The sequence below is a fragment of the Amphiura filiformis genome, chromosome 4 (genome assembly GCF_039555335.1).
Source record: "Amphiura filiformis chromosome 4, Afil_fr2py, whole genome shotgun sequence".
NCBI classification, from domain to species: domain Eukaryota; kingdom Metazoa; phylum Echinodermata; class Ophiuroidea; order Amphilepidida; family Amphiuridae; genus Amphiura; species Amphiura filiformis.
In genome coordinates, this window is record NC_092631.1 from 150655 (window position 1) to 167466 (window position 16812).

The 16812-nt window shown below is 37.4% G+C and overlaps 1 protein-coding gene across 6 annotated transcripts in view; it reads right to left on the bottom strand.

Annotated features, from left to right (window-relative positions):
* Window positions 1-16812, bottom strand: part of LOC140150449 (RNA-binding motif, single-stranded-interacting protein 2-like) — a 435798-nt gene that overhangs the window by 93944 nt on the left and 325042 nt on the right. The gene's annotated exons all lie outside the window — the stretch shown is intronic.

Consider the following 16812-nt stretch of genomic DNA (forward strand, 5'->3'; position numbering starts at 1 on the left):
AATGGGGTTACCTCAATGGGTTACTCCATTTGAAATCAACACTCCCTGTGTAGGAGATTAAGGGCACATCTTCCATAGGGGTATATGGATTTCAACTGGAATAGCACAACACCTCATCTTCTTCAATTTCCTCTAAAACCAGGGCTAGTGATAAGTAATAAAGAGTAATTTACGTCAGTTTCAATACTGTCGTTTCCCAAATTAGGTTGATTCTCGGAACGGTGTAAATGATCGCTCGATCACTCCTACGTTGTTAAGAGCCATGAAATCCAATCCTTCATGTGCAATATGATAATATTACCTGATCTTACGTACTTCCCATTCTCAAAGTTTTGCACGCATACTTCTTCACATATCAATACTTATAGGGAGGGAAATATTCAGAGGATTTTGCATTTACCCACACCTCATAGAATTTCATCACTCAAGCATGAGCCAATGAACTTGTAATGGTGCATTGGATAATACACTGCAAAAATGGTAAATGTGAAATTGCCAACAATTTTTTTTATGTTTAAAATTTATGATGCTGATTAGCTTTTATTTTTAAAAAAATGAAGATTTTGTATGTGGTAGACAATACACATAGAGAACAGATCCACAAGAGTTGGAAAATGTTAATTTCTAGTGAGAAAATATAAACCAAAAATTTCTTTCCAAAAAGACAGGTGTTTCAATCAATATGTCTTTCTTTCCAACCTTAAATTTCACTCCAAACACCAAATTTTCCGGGAATTAGGTCCCAACATTCCCCATTTTTCCAAGCCTGCAGATCAGTTAGAAAAAGTTTGCACTAGTTCAGAATAGTGTGAAAATTAGCATTATCATGAATTATCAGTTTTATGTGATGTATTTATGTCAACGTATTCCCTCTTTAAAGCAGCACTTTATTAGGGTTCTTATTGCATGCAGAATCAATGAATGCCGATCACAAAACATAACTCTGGTGAATTCAGCAGCTTGGCACGTACTATTACCACCATTATCTTGAATAGATTTGAGCCATCTCTGGGACTGTTCATACAAATACGCTACCTAAAGATTACATTAACTGCGAATAATGGTGACAATCTATAATACAGTGGTTTCATGATAATACACCAAGTTTACACCCATCAACCAGTCATACAAGGCACAATATTTGAAAGCGTTCATTCTTGAAATGGGACTCTTGGTGACATCTGTGTATCTGGTGCACTGATTTAGGAGGTGATTTTGCTTCCAATTTCACATAATAGTTATAAATAGAAATATTTGTCAATGGCAAAAAAAGTGAAATTAATTTAAATAGTTTTAGTAGAATTGGTTAAAAATAAGCCCCTGTTATAGTCCTGTAATATTAAAAGAGAATTTTGGGCATGAAATCTCAATCTAAAGATTTACCCTTCATGTAAAAGAGCACAAAACTCAGTGGCGGCACCAGGATTTTTTTGGGGGTGCCAAAGTGAATTTCAAGGCGCAAAATTGCTGCAAAATTTGGCGCACAATTGCTGCCCAAAATGGACATTTCGCAACTTTGGGTTTTTACTGGGGAAAAAGGGGGCAAGAGTTCTGACTGGGGGTAATCCCCCCCCCCCCGCCTGACAGAACTAGCCTAGTACAGACATATTCTGCAGAAGGATTGTACAGCTTTATTCTGTAATTCCTCAATACAGTCTTAACACTACACTAACTCATGAATGAATATATTACACCAATTACCAAGGATACACCAAAATCTAAGGATGTAGAAATCCTGGAACCATCTTCACAGGTTCATATACAAAATAAAATATGATGGAATCGACCAAAGTATGGGTCGCTCCTTCATGTAATTATTTCGTGTAAGCTAATCCTAACCCTAACCATAATCCTAACCCTAACCCTAATCCTAATCCTAACCCTAACCCTAATTTCGTGTAGGCCTATAACTACATGAAGGAGTAACCAAAGTATGGGCACTATCAGTCTGAACACCATCATACAAAATGACTCAACTGAAGATGTATGTCACACAAAATTTTGTCTGACTAATGATGGCATTGCTCCTCTGAATATGACATACAATATACAGCTGTCTGAATGATACAACATGTAATTGGCGAGATCGGTGTAATTTTGATTTATCTAGCATGACCTCTGACCTAATTATAATCATAACCAATTACAGAGATGTGCTGGATGATATCCATTCATAAAATTACGAAGCTGCATAATTTTGACAGCAGACATAGTGGAACGTTATTATTGCAGCATTCTGAATATATCACAAAATCAAACAATTTCCTCTATTTAATTTATCCATTTATAAGAGCAATCACACTTGGGTCATTCGAAATTGATGATTCATTGACCATCTTTTGTCTCGTAAATTAGTGCTAAAATTTATTGTCGGATTTTGTATTGTTTGGCTGTGATCTTTTGCTCTCTATGATAAATGATTCATTCATCATTTCATGGACAGTGCTAGCCTATTAATAAGGCCTAGACCATTGTCACACTATTTTACCAATAACTGGCCAGATGCTCAATTGCTCCGCAAATTGATTAATAAGCTTATGGTCAATATCACTATGGACCACAAGAGCCTCATCCCAATGGCATAGTCCAATAACCTCAATTACATAATCATAGTGCAAAATTTAACCTCAAGTTGCAGAGTATGAGTTTTTGTACCCAAATCTTCAAAGGTCATTCAATGAATATACAAATGTATTGGGGTTTAAGAACTGTTCCCCTAATAGATGAGCATGTTGTGGATCCTAGCGTATGCTTCTGAATGCTTTTTTTATAAAAATCACATTGCAAGTAACTTCTAAATTATTCTAAGCTCATCAACCTCCAAATTTAGCAAATATGGACATTTGTATGTTGATTTCATTTTAGGCCGTTTCAAAATTAATTTTTGGTTTCTCGTCCAAAGGACTTTCATGAATTGGGTAGGGTGGGAGGTGTGGGTTTCTTTCCAATGCAAAATTGGCATTGCTAACACTTGTAATCCTTTTTCGATGAATTCTTGGAAAATGTTGCGGTACTTTTTGTTTGAAGGGGCAGAATACTACAAAAACTATAAAGTGATTCATGTTGCTTAGGAACATTTTTTATCATCATAACAAATTGCTGGAGTTTTAAAATCAGAAGTTAAACTTCAAAATTAACAAAAATTTAAATGATGCGGGAGGGGACGAGAACCAAACAATTAATAATTTTATATATCCTGTAAAATCAGATTTGTTTTGCCTTTATTGGATTGCTCTTACTTTTGACATTTACATTATAGGCCTATAGCACATGATGCAAGCTTGTTAAAACAATGGCATCTGAAATTTGATAACATTATAAAGAATTCTGTTTGGCAAATCATTGATTATATCTAAAAGATGTGCTAAACATCATGTGACTGTCTATCTGGTCATGGGATTCCCTGAACAAGTTTTTTTGGGTTAATGTTTTATCCAGTCTTTGGGTTTGGTACCAGGCAGTACCAAGGTAGGCCTAGTCTAGCCCTACCACAGGGCCTTTTTTTTATATTACACATTATATACACCATGCTATATACTGAGAACTGCTAAAAACCCAGTGACAGCTCACAACCCACTAACCACTGTCCCCGAGATTCTGGGGAATTAGCAGTCACTGGCAGCAGCTCTCTGGACATAGCCAGGTTTTATGCATGCATGGTTTTGGATCACCACAGTCAAAAGGCCCTATACTAGTAGGGCTAGCCTAGTCAAACCTTGGTTGCATTTATATGCCATTTTGGCATTTCTGAATATTATTGCACTAACCACAACCACCAGCAATATCAAGCTCATCCACTTTTAACATGTGTTATGGCTGTACACTGTATATATGCAAAGGGAAACTATACATGTACATATGCATGAATATTTAAGGAAGGGGCATCCTAAGTACCCACCAAATCCAAGGGGGGTAAATAATATTATTAGCCTACTTCATAGTCCCTTTTGGAAATTCTTCAATATCAACTCATCTCACGATGATTACAAGTTCAGAACCAGAACCGCTCCCATCCGAAAACCGAGACGCCCGAGAATCTGGGCAGAGCGGTCACTGGGGATGTGTTGTGTTTCATGGAATGGCATTTAAGTGGTATGAATTGTTTATCTAAAAGGGAATGCAAAACAGTAGGGGTAATCGAAGATGGTACAACCAGCACTTCTATTTCGGTTCTCTTGCTTCTGGCAGTGGCTTAGGTATATTTTGTATTATGTCTGAGCACACGCTGCATAGAGAGTGAATGTAGAGTGTGCAGTCTACTTGCAGTCCGAGTCCAATTGGGCAGGGAGGCAACAGGGAACTTTAATACAACTTGGTAGAGCTAGGTCACCAGCCAAGCAGCCTGCATGATGGTAGCCCAGCTGCATCTTCAGGCCGGGGGGCACTTAACACAAATGGCCATATGGGTATGTTCCCCCGGAAAGACCTCCCTTTTTGGATTTCGCAGCTCCGAAAGACCCTCTATATTTGACCAAAATAGAACTCCGAAAGACCCTTGATTTTGATCATTTCAGCTCTAAAAGGTTTTTTCAGGTGATTTTCAACCAGAAAGCCAAGAAAGACCCTTGATTTTGACTGTTCGCAGGTCTTCAGGATTATGCACCGATCCTAGAAGGCGGCTCCCTCTATATTATACACAAAGCTCTAAGGGCAATAACACAACCTTGGAACACCCCCAGCATACATAGTCTGTTCAAAATAGGCATATCCCTTGACATACATTTGCCAAAACATTGATCTACAACCCAAATTGCTTTACATTCCAGTTATATTCAAATGTTTGGCAAAGTCAACCCTCTTCAGTTATATGCAAATCCTGCTCTTTTTTTAGACATTTTAATCCTGTTGTTAGGCAGGAGTCAGTAAGCAATCACTTCACATTCCAATACAGCCATTGTTATGCCTAGCCACAAAACTTGACTCAATTATTAACTGAGTACGAATCAATGGAGTTTGAAATTCAATGTATTCAGGGCAAACTGTGTGGTTTTGTCAAGGTGCAAGTTTGGACACCCATGTTGTCTATTTGTATGTCCCTAAATAATACAGGTATCAAATACTTCCAATTGATATGTTTTTGTTTGTATGATCAACACTTCATGTTTTAGTAGGTCCTACACACAGTTTGGAGGTTCAACAATTTTCCCTACTTCCATCCATTATTTTGCTTGATATCTTCAATGTGTGTTGCCTCCCACAAAAACAGTTTAATACTGCGGTCCAAATACACTACATTAGCCAAGGCCAGAACTGGGAGGGGGGGGGGCTCAGGGACCCACCATCACCTACAAAAATTGTTTGAAGAAAACTGCAAAGCTTACAATATGACATATTTTGCACACCGGAAATTTTTCACAATTGGCTTGTTTCTTTCAAAAACTGGGATCAATCCCTGACATCTGCCATACGTTCTCTCAGCAAAGAAATTGTGTTTTTAAAGCTTTACAGAGTACAGGTCTTTAAAAAAATACTTCTAATGTTTTTCTTATTTTATTACATTTGGGTACAGTGTGCAGTGTGCACTGGATATATTTAACTTTTGGCCCACCTGCCACACCTTTGTCCCTACCAACATCACCATCACTACCCCCTCAATTGTGAAAGGCTGAATAATATAGGGCTATGGAGTATGCTTCAAGCTGATATTTTGCTTCCAGTTTTATACAGTGTTCAGCTAAACATCTACCACTACAATCTTTATGCATGAAAATATGTTAAATATTTTACCATTATGTAGGCCTATACATATATTTATGTTATCTTCAAATTTAAAATGTGCTTTCTCAACAGCAGTACATTGTACGTACCAGCTATGTTTTGCTACCAAATCCATTTATGCAATTATTGTCGGCAAAGGTCTGTCAAACACCTTTTATGAAATAGCTAGTTACCACACTATAGGCCTTTGATAAACCTACACACATTTTGTACTCCAATTATTACAGGACAGGAATGCCACTTTCTCTGATCAAAAATCTTTTATTTTTATTTTTACTGTGGAATATTTTTACCCTAGTCCATCTCTCACATTCTTGTGAAGTTCTGCTCCAATTATATAGCGTACTCCAGTTTTATAAGCTTTAATACTAAAACATATTGTTTGCATTAACTGAATACAGACAGACCAGTTCTCACAAAACAACAAATAGAATGCTGCGAAAATATAACCACCGCTAAAAATTAGATCACAATTTAGCAAAAAAAGTAGATTTGTCAATTTCTGTCAAGTTCATTGTTGTTGTGCATTGAGGTTGCCACAGAGGCTAAACCAGGAGGTCAGATGCCAGTGTGTAAAACTAATGGAAAAAGGTTAACCTGCAGTCCCTGGATATGGCTTTTTGTTGTAGAGGAACCACACACATTCCGATACTCAATACAAGCATGGTTTGACATTGGTAGACCTTTTTAATTTCAGAATACCAGCTGATTTTATCATGTTGATTACTTATTGTGGTGAATAAATGTGTTAAAAAAAGCTTTTCATAGGTGAATTAACAATGGAGGCTTTTTGGTTGTGGAAGTAGACATATCCTGCGAAATTTGGAAAGCATTTTATTTATTAGAACATGCCATCATCCCCATCCTGCCCACAAATTGGATCTTATTTGTTGTGCATTGAGATCCACACACATAACAGAAGTTACCAACAGGAATCTTTTAGGTGGGAGGTGCCCTTCTGTTTATACTCAGCCCCACCCCTTTTCAAGGGAAAGCACTAAGTTGTGATTTGTGAGATTGGCTAGAGCTAGGGTTTTAAACTAAAGCACCCAAATGTATAGTAAATGGCATCTGGGCAGACTGGGTGGGTATACATGAGAGCACTGCTTCATTTTCTCTGTAATGAATAACATTGATTGGTAATGTATGTAACACATGAACCTGGATTTGACATGTAATTTTGCTTCCAAATTATGTATATGACTTCATTTGACAAAATATTTTAAGAAAAAATGGCCATATCATGTGTCTATACGGTACTATACCAAGCATTGCGCTTTTACAGGTAATGCCTTTTATGCTTTTTGCCTCTTGAACATTTCCACACAGTGTTTTTGTTTCCCCCCCCTTCAAAACCATTCAAAAATTGTAATGGGTCAGACGATGGCATCTCAATTACTCTCATCCAAGAATACACAATTCCTTACCAGTAATATGCTTATACACTCATAGGATGACCTTTGTATGCATAGGATATAAAAACTCATCCTCTGCAACTCCAGGTCAACTTTTTTGTTGCAGTAAACCGAATGAAATTTACTGAACTGTGCCACTTGGTTGAGATTCATAGTGGGTCATTTGATTTGCAATCAACGGATAATCACACAAATGGCCAACAATGATTTTGTATGAAGTGATTGCTAATCACAGGCTCAGCAAACTTTTTCAACTGGTTAAAATGTTTACCAGAACTAGAGTCAAACATTTGTTGAAATCTTGAATAAATAACCTGCACTGCAGGGACACACCTATTAGCATTTGTGAATGGAAGCAACTTTTAGTAATTTGAATTTTTGGTACACAGGTAAATTCCTGATGAGGTATTTTTGCAAAAATTTCATGGAATATTTAGTTTTCACAAGTTGGTGGTTACTCCCCCTCCCACCCCCATCAGTGTATTTCCATACACAGATTTAGTTTGTCACACTACATGTACAATGTTTGGGAAATGTTCGTTTTTTGGAGGTGCTAGGTGTTAGGTGTAGAGTAGGGTTTGAGGGGGTTGGAGAAGAGGAACCCTTGACTTACAAACAACAGAAATGCAGAGCATCTCAAAGCAAGAAAATGTGAAGTTACAACAATATTTTTCCTCTTATAGATTGTTTTTATATAAATATAATAAAAAGTTGTAATATTTATGACATCTGCACACCACTTAAAACAAATAATCCTCTTTCAAATCACTCAATAAATTATGCCACAAATATAGGCCAGTGATTTGCAGTATATTTTAAAATAGTTCTAATGGCAAACAGCAATTTTTCCAAATAAAAACACAAAGAAATCATGCTAAAAAAATATCGAGCATTGCAGTATTTTAAAATATTTAGTTCTAATGGCAAAATGGCCCCATGTATCATTCCATTTGATATGCCACATGATCACACTAAAATACATGTGGGCAGACAAATGAAACTAATCTAGCCATCCATCTCCAATCAGCTTTATACAGTGTGGGGAATATATTGTGAGAAAAGTTGAGAAATGAGGAATTTTTAGGTCACAAGGAGCTGTGTGGGTTATGTAGGGTGTGGGACGTGGATTAATTTTTGATGGTGTTGGCAGCCCAGGCTCTTGTTTTGGGGGCTTTTTTCCTTCACTTATGGCCTATCCTGACAGACAAAATCCAAACATCTTTATTGAGAATGTGTCTAGAAAGTGAGAACCATTTTGTATTTTTTAAGCGATCAATCATGTGGTTCCTGAAACATTCAAAATCGTTGAAAATCTGCATCATTTTAAAGTCATTGTATCTTCCTCTATTTCACATGCCATTTCATCCAGTCTGAAATCAGGGACCCCGAAATCAACACTCTCAATCTCAACTTGGAGCACCATATCAAATACTGTTATTTACCAAAGTTGAGTCCAATCACAGACTTGAACTAATGGTGTAATGCAGCTGATGAGTCTATCCCTGTGATGAGTAGCACACCAGATAGCACCAACAAATAAACAAACAGACAATTTTCAAGTTGGTTGAAATAAAATGGATGCTCCAGCTTACACATGATCCTGGCTAGGTTCAAGATGGTGCGAATTAAGCATCATCAAGAAGTTGTTATGGGCCAAGAACCCAGCGTCGTTAAAGGGTCATCTTCGTTGTCGGCTTGACCCAGCCAGTGCAGGTTGGCAGATGTGCCGATGAATTTAATCAGGAGTCTGTGTGTTGTCAGTGAAAGTAAAGCTGCTGGAGCTTTAATTGATTATGAACACACCCTGTCTACCATCTCATCAGCGGTTTAATCAGCTTTAAAGTGGCATGTCCAAGAAAGAAAGGCGGCGATTTACGAAATTGACTTTCACATCAAGTCTGGAAAATTGATGGGGTCCATCCATATAGGCAGAAATTACAAGGAGGGGGCGTTTTGGTACTTATTCAACCTGAAATTTGTCCATTAAAATAAGCAAAATGGCTCAGCCTCTGTCCACCAAAAACAAGATTTAAGGCTGTTTAGAATTCAATGAAATTTCATACATATTCAGTCCCAACCTTTAATATCGTATTTAAAAGGCATTAGTACAATTTTTAATAAGCAGAAGTCTGATTCTGCTATTGAAATAAATTATAATTAAATTGCTCATATTTTGAGTTTAGCCCTAACAAATGTTATTATTCATGTTATTTTTCATGTATATAGCCCCACTCAAAATCAAATTGTGTAGGCTTTGAGCAAACATTTTGACTGCTCAGTGCCAGAAGTGGGTAAGTGTAATAGCTGCCTTGCATATATGACTACAATACGCTGTGCATAAATTGCCAAATGTTCACAGGGCAGCTATTGCACTTACCCACTTCTGGCACTGAGCAGTCCGATTTCACAATCCCATTGAATCAGTGCATAAATATGTATGTGGGAGTAGACAAATGTTACCAGGTCTCATTTAATTAGATGCAATTGGTATTCCAATCCAATATTTTTATATTTTTACATCAAAAGCAAGTCATTAACATTTCTGAGATACGATATTAATTGACAATATGCATTTTATGAATATTTATTGAGTCTGATTCTTTTTACTTCAATAATACATACTTCCATGATACTTGTTCAATGAACAACACAAGTCAATACTACATGTAGACACTATAAATCATCTTCAAAAAGTTCAAACATAGTTCAATTTCATTTTTGCACATTATACCTCCAAATATTACTGCAATTCAAATTCAGTTTGAGCTTTTGTTGTAGGCCTACATGTATTAGGCTGCAGATCACAAAGTATTTGATCTATTTTCCACGTTTTTATTTTCAAAAATTTATCAAGAAGAATCTTTCCAAATCCCTGTTCATAGTGTACTATCAGATCACTTGAGCGGGTTATATGATTATGAGATTCAAACAGAACTGGGGTGGACTCTTGGTGTGTTAACACCCTAATCTTTTCAAAACTGACTGTATGCTTCATGAACAGGTATGGACTTACTATGCAAAATGACCCAAAATACACTCTGGCCAAAGTCATGTGAAATTGGCATTATCATAATGATGTAATATCATTACTCAAAAGGTATACATAGTTATGGTGACAACAATATCATCTATAAGAAATGCATATTTTGGCTATGCTTTATAATATTGGCAATCAGAATAGACCAGTCCATATAAAAACATATAGTAATGCACAGGTAGAGTCCCAAATAAATACTTCTACACAACACAATCCAATATGGTGTTTAAAATGGGCGTGGCAGGCTATACAATCCTACCCCTGTATATACCATTCCAAATCCATGGATTTATACCAGTTTCGGCTTGGGAGGCCAAAGGTCGAATCTTGAACAGATTGAATTCTTCAGCAAAGAATGGACAGAGTAGTTCAATGCACTGTTGTTACCAATGTAGCCAAAAAAAGACTTAGGCTATACATGTGTAACATTATGAACAACTGCAAGTGCAAGGTAAATTTCACTGCCAGCTCTGAAATAATCCCATACTTCAATTTTCCTACTCAAAGTTTTTCACACACATGTACAATTCATACATCTAATCCAAAAATACACAAACGCCTAAAATTATTCCAGTATAAACTTATTAAACAGGTCAATGCTACAAATCCCGCGAGTACAACTCAAAATTACTGAATTAAAACTAATTTAATAGCAAAAATATTAATTGAAGTTAATCGAACCACGAAAAATCAATCACATAAAAATTAACAAAACCCTAACAGGTTTTCGGTTTCTCAAAATACAAGAAACAGGATGGTTCTTACAAAAACATTAATTGTTGCCTGGACAATTGAGTCGGGCTTAAATAAACTCCCTTCTGAACACTGGGACTATAAAGATATCGGAGCCAAAAGAACAAGTTGGGTAGAAATACCCATTCTGGCTGCCAGACATGTTTGCCCCCTAGAAAATTTATTCAGTTTCACTAGGATATCAAATATCCTCATCTGCAAGACACAGTCCCTTAACCCTGATGTATGTACATGTACATAATGACCTTTGCATGTTTTAGGTATCAAAACTCATCCTCTACATCATGAGGTCAAATTTTCAGCTACAGTTGTCAATTGGAGGTCACTGAACATATGTCACTGGGGATGAGACTATGTGGCCCATAGTGTTTACCCAATAGCCAAGTTCAATATTTGTCATGGAGTTAGTTCCTTTTGTGCGTATTTCCTTTCCCATTGCCACCGGTAATGCACTTATAGATCCGATGATACCGGTCCATTATAGTCCATCTGGGTATGAATTCACTGAGTTGGATCTATACTTTTCGTGTATGCTACATGCCCTTTAGATTTTCTTCAAAAGACCAAGTTGGGTAAAATGAATACATTGTAGTTTGTTTGAACCACAAAGGGGGCGTGGCACATAAAACAATGCAATCTAAAAAATGGTTAAGAAGAGTCCAATCCTACTTCTAGTAGCCAAAAATAGTATACAGCCATCAAAGTATCCATTATCATCCACTCGTCATGTCATTCCTGACCATAGAAAACGATTAAAATTCTTCAAAACACTTATTTTTTCTGTCCATTTTCACTCAGCATTTAAACAATCAATTGCAGAACACTGTAACCATGGTAACAGGTAGCAAAACCTGGAACTTAACAGAACTGAGTCTTTTGCAATTGGCATGTTTCTACCGAGCTGACGGTGAATGCAAGATAATTTGGGGTGATGGAAGAATATGCGGTAATGGCTACAAGTAGAAACATATCGGGTGAAGATGATGCAGGGTGATGCGACTGAACCTCAACACCAAACAGGGCAACCACCTCTTGAGGTGGTTAATAGTGGTGAGTAAGCGGGTGACAAAGGAAGTCACTTACTATGATACGTCGTTAATTCTACCTGAACCACACATCAAAAACCTCTATTCCCAAGGCCTATGCAGTATGCACATGCAGGTATCCCACATGATGCGATTGCGTCATCATACGAACAGTCATATGGCCACGGAAAGCTTGGCTGACCGACCCAAGGCAAGGTAGGCCCGTGCACGTGTCTGGCACCCGAGGGGTCGGTGGTTCAAAACCTCACCCCAGGAAAAAATTTCTCTTCTTTTTTCTTCCTTCCTTCTCCCAATCCCCCAAAAAGAAACTGGGGCATATTAGGGTTAACAGAACTGTGGAATTCACAGGATTCCTAACCAAATACATGTAGCCCCCTTTTTACAATGACTGAATTCCATGATTACAGTTGAAGATTGTGACTCTAGACCTTCTCACACTTTTTTGCAAATTCAAAACTGCAAGTAAAATAAGTTGTTTAACACTAGTTAATAGTGTTACCATAGAATAAAACCAGATTACATCTGATTCTACATTACAACCAACCAAATAGTATTCACACTGTATATCAGATCATTATGCTATTGTATTTCAAGCACCGTTTTCCCTTCAGGGCTTACAGGCTTTTTAAGTTCACTGCTATCGATCTTTTATCCGTATTGTTTGAAAGACTTATAAAAACAGAATGCAGTGCTGAGTGGCTACAATTTAACCATTTTCGCTAATACCATTGATGTATTTATCTGAAGTCCAGGTCGGAATTTGCCGGGGATATATATATATGATAATCAGAACAACCATCAGACATTTGTGGATAAGCTTTTGAAATGTGAACCAGCGATAAAATTTCTTGTAAAAATATTTGAGATAAAATCATAATTAATGTCAAGTTCACACAGAGGCATACACTATTGCTTTTTGTTTTGTTTTTACAGATTTGACTGATCACTCTAATAATGCCTTATCACAGCTAGACTTATGTTTGATATACAGGCCTTGAAAAAAAGTAGGAGGCTCCTTCCTGAGAAGTTTGGAGGGAAATGAAGGTCCTTAAAACAAAGAAATACATAAGAATTTGGAGGGAAATTTGTCTTTTTGAAGGGAAATTTTGATCATCTTCCAGGGAAATATTCATTTTTTTCCAGCCCTGTTGATATACTGTTGCCATCTCATTTGCATTTTTCATATACTCTGTCCAAGTTGATGAAAGTAATAATTCAGCTTAGTGACCTTTATATTAGCTTCAATAATTAGCAATTTAGTACCAAGATCTTATAAATATCATTCAAACTTCTTCATATACCTAAAATCTAATTCAATCATACATAAAATCATTCCAAGTGCAAACACTGTGGAAGACAATTAGACCTTTAATGTATAAAATGTCTGTCAAAAGCTGAAAAGAGGTGCATGTGTACTAAGGCTGGCATTTTCGGGCGGGTAAACGGGTACCCGCCCGAGATTACATTACACGGGCAGGAAATACCCTGCCCGGTACCCGAAATTCAAAAAAAATTTTAAGTTTTTTTTTTCGGTTTTGTAGTGTCCCTGGACCTAGACATAAATGCTAGGATCATTCATGGTTGAAATAAAAAAAAAATTCAAGATGTTTTGTATTTTTAATATGAAAATTGATAATTTGTATTCATGTCATACTCTATTAATGATTTCAAAATGCATTCAAATTTTTTTAGGTCAACCATGAATGATCCTAGCATTTAGGTCTAGGTCCACCGACACTACAAAACCGAAAAAAAAAAAACTTAAAAAAACAAAAAACTTTTTCTTTTTTTTTTTTTTTTTGCAATTTGGTACCCGTTACCCGCCTTGAAAAATGCGCCGGGTATCAGGGTACAAAATTACCCGAAAATGCCAGGCCTAATGTGTACTGAAATCTGAACAATTTAATGATTATCATGTCCGAATGATGCCTATCGTTTAATTAAAGCCTGGCTTTGCCTGAACCATGTTGCTGGTTTGCCAGAGATGGAAAACTTTCTCCAGACCAGAGATAGTCAACCAGTTTTTGGACTTGATGGGCACACATCCTGGTATGAGTCATCCCGCAATAATGGGAGGACTCATCCCGCAAAATAATGTGGGCCCGCTAAACAACGGGATGACTCATCCCGCAATAACGGGATGAGCCCGCGAAATAACGGGACAGAGCCCGCTAAATAACGGGACGGAGCCCGCTAAATAACGGGACGGAGCCCGCTAAATAACGGGACGGAGCCCGCTAAATAACGGGATCCCGCGAAAATAGTTGGGGTTGTGCAAGAAACATAGAAATTGATAAATAACCCCATCTGGGATCTCAACAATATTTCATTATTTTTACCTGATGATGTTCTTAGTGCAAGTAACTAGAAAGATGACACAATATTTGTAGTAAGACACATTTGGGATCACCTATATGAATACCTTATCAGAATTTCAATTTGCCCACAAGGCACAATGGGAGACATAATGTATTCATTAATCTAGGTACTAAACAATCTTTGAGAAAACACTTGCGCAGCTCAGTGCCAGTGGTAGCAGAATTTCTAATCCAATTTTCGTATTCCATACCACACAAACATGGAACAACAAAGGTATTTCTTCACATCCCACATGATGTCAAAAAGGCAACGATCCCACTCACAAAACATAATTAAATCACCTGCGACTGAATATATACCAGTAGCAACTCACTCACGTCTATTTACTTTGCCAAATTAAAGCCTCACCGAGCACTATTTCTCTAATTGTAATTCCGACATCATTTAACACTGATGACATCAACCAGGGGAAAATGCGCGGAATTCAGCAGCATTGTATGCCATGATGACAGTGTGGTTGGGTATTCATGTGGGTACAAAACACACTGGAATGTAGTGGCACACTGCCATTGGGTGTAGCTTTGCCTTTTAATTCAGAATTTAAGGAGGAGAGAGCTACCAAGTATACCATTCCACAATAATTCTGTTATGATCACCTGAGTTGTAACCTGGGTAACAGATTCGATCCATTTCCTGAAAATCAACCAAAATCTGTGGATCCTGCAAATGATACAGGTGCACGGAACACATTTATACAGCTGGGGATTAAAGGGGAGGGGTCTCACTCCCTTTAAAAATATTGTTTATGAATGAAGTTACCTTATTCTCAAAGCTATAATTGAAGACCGAATTAAAATACTAGTTTGCGTCTGACGTCAGGCAAAGGCGCGGCGTGATTGGTTGCTGGCCTGCACAGTACAGCATTTTTGGTCTGGTTGACAGGACGTCATATGCAAACTAGTCTTTTTAATTCGGTCTTCAATTATACCAGGTGGCTACAAGAAGCTACAGCAGAAAGCGAAGTCCTGCATCACACAAGAACACACCTACATGTTGTCTGGCCAAGTCCGGGGAGGACTTGTGGCTTGTCAAGTCCAGGGAGGACTTGTGGCTTGTCCTCCCCGGTCATGTGCCCAGCCCAGGTGCCCAGCACGGGGCCCAGCACCCTACAATTCCGGGCCATGGTTCAAAACCGGACCTGAGAAAACAACTGTTCTCTTCATCATCCTTCTTCCTTCCCTTCATCCCCTTCCACCAAAAGCCTCCTGTAAGTTAGGGTTAATACTATACTTCAAGAAATTTAAAATCAGACCTACATTGATTCTGAAAACTTACACCACATTTTTGACTAAGATACACATACAAATTCCTCCTCCCAGAAAATCTAACCACATGGGCCTCAACCATGGAGTGTCACCTTAACCACATAGCTTGGCAATGACAGACTACCTTGTGTGTTCCAATCCATTCACTCCTCCATCTTCCCTAATAACCACTGACAAGTGGTTTTACATGCATACCAGCAAGAGTAAAACTCTAGTTATAAAAAGGCATACAGCGATAGTGCACCAAGATTTCGTTAAGATGTATTGGTGTGATTGTGAATTGCAATTTAAGTGATTTCCTGTGCTCACCTTTTTTCAAGTATGTACAACTTTTATGTTTCTGTGATCAATGATGCCAGTCTAGTTTTGTCAAAACTTCCCTGAAAAGGGAAAATTCCACAAACCATTTTAGCTACATAAGGTACATATAGCACAGAGTACACCAAGATATCAGAATGTGGAATTCCGGTGTTCACTTAAAAAAAAAAAGTATAACCGATTTTCGATCAGAGATGCCACTCTGCTTTTGTCATACAAGACCCAGCCACGTACTAAGTAATTTACTTCTAACTACAAACTATCCTCGTTACTTTGTTACACTAGACACAAAATCAACTTCCTGAACTTGAATGAATACGGTTAAATCTACAGTCGGTACGCAACAATGACAATCGATCTAATTACCTTGACCTAGATGGGATCTATCTTCTCCTTCCAAAGATGTTCCTATTTTGTCTAGAATCGCTTATTAAATTCAACCTATTAAGCCACTTATTATCCCAAGAGCCAAGCCCATTAAATTCAAATTTAGCGTCGGCGGAACCCCCAAAGCACCGCTTTATCGTATTAAATATCTAGATGAAGATTTGCTAATTTGTCAAATTAGCTGTAATCACGAAGACTCACAAGAATAGTCTATACCATTGCAACATCTATCGGGAATAAAATGGACAATATTTGCCGTACCACGATGAGCATAAAACACTCTACAATATGCATATAAATGTGGCCCAATCAAGCAAATGAGTCGTTTCTATGGCTCAAAATTAATTTTGGTTTTTGTAACATTCTTCCCCATTTAGTTGGCAGGGGACAAAATGCTATCAAAATTATAGATATAGTTCCGGAGATATTTTTGTTTTCACATACTTTTAAAACAACAAATTAATTACAAAAGATTTTGGTGATTTTGAGCAACT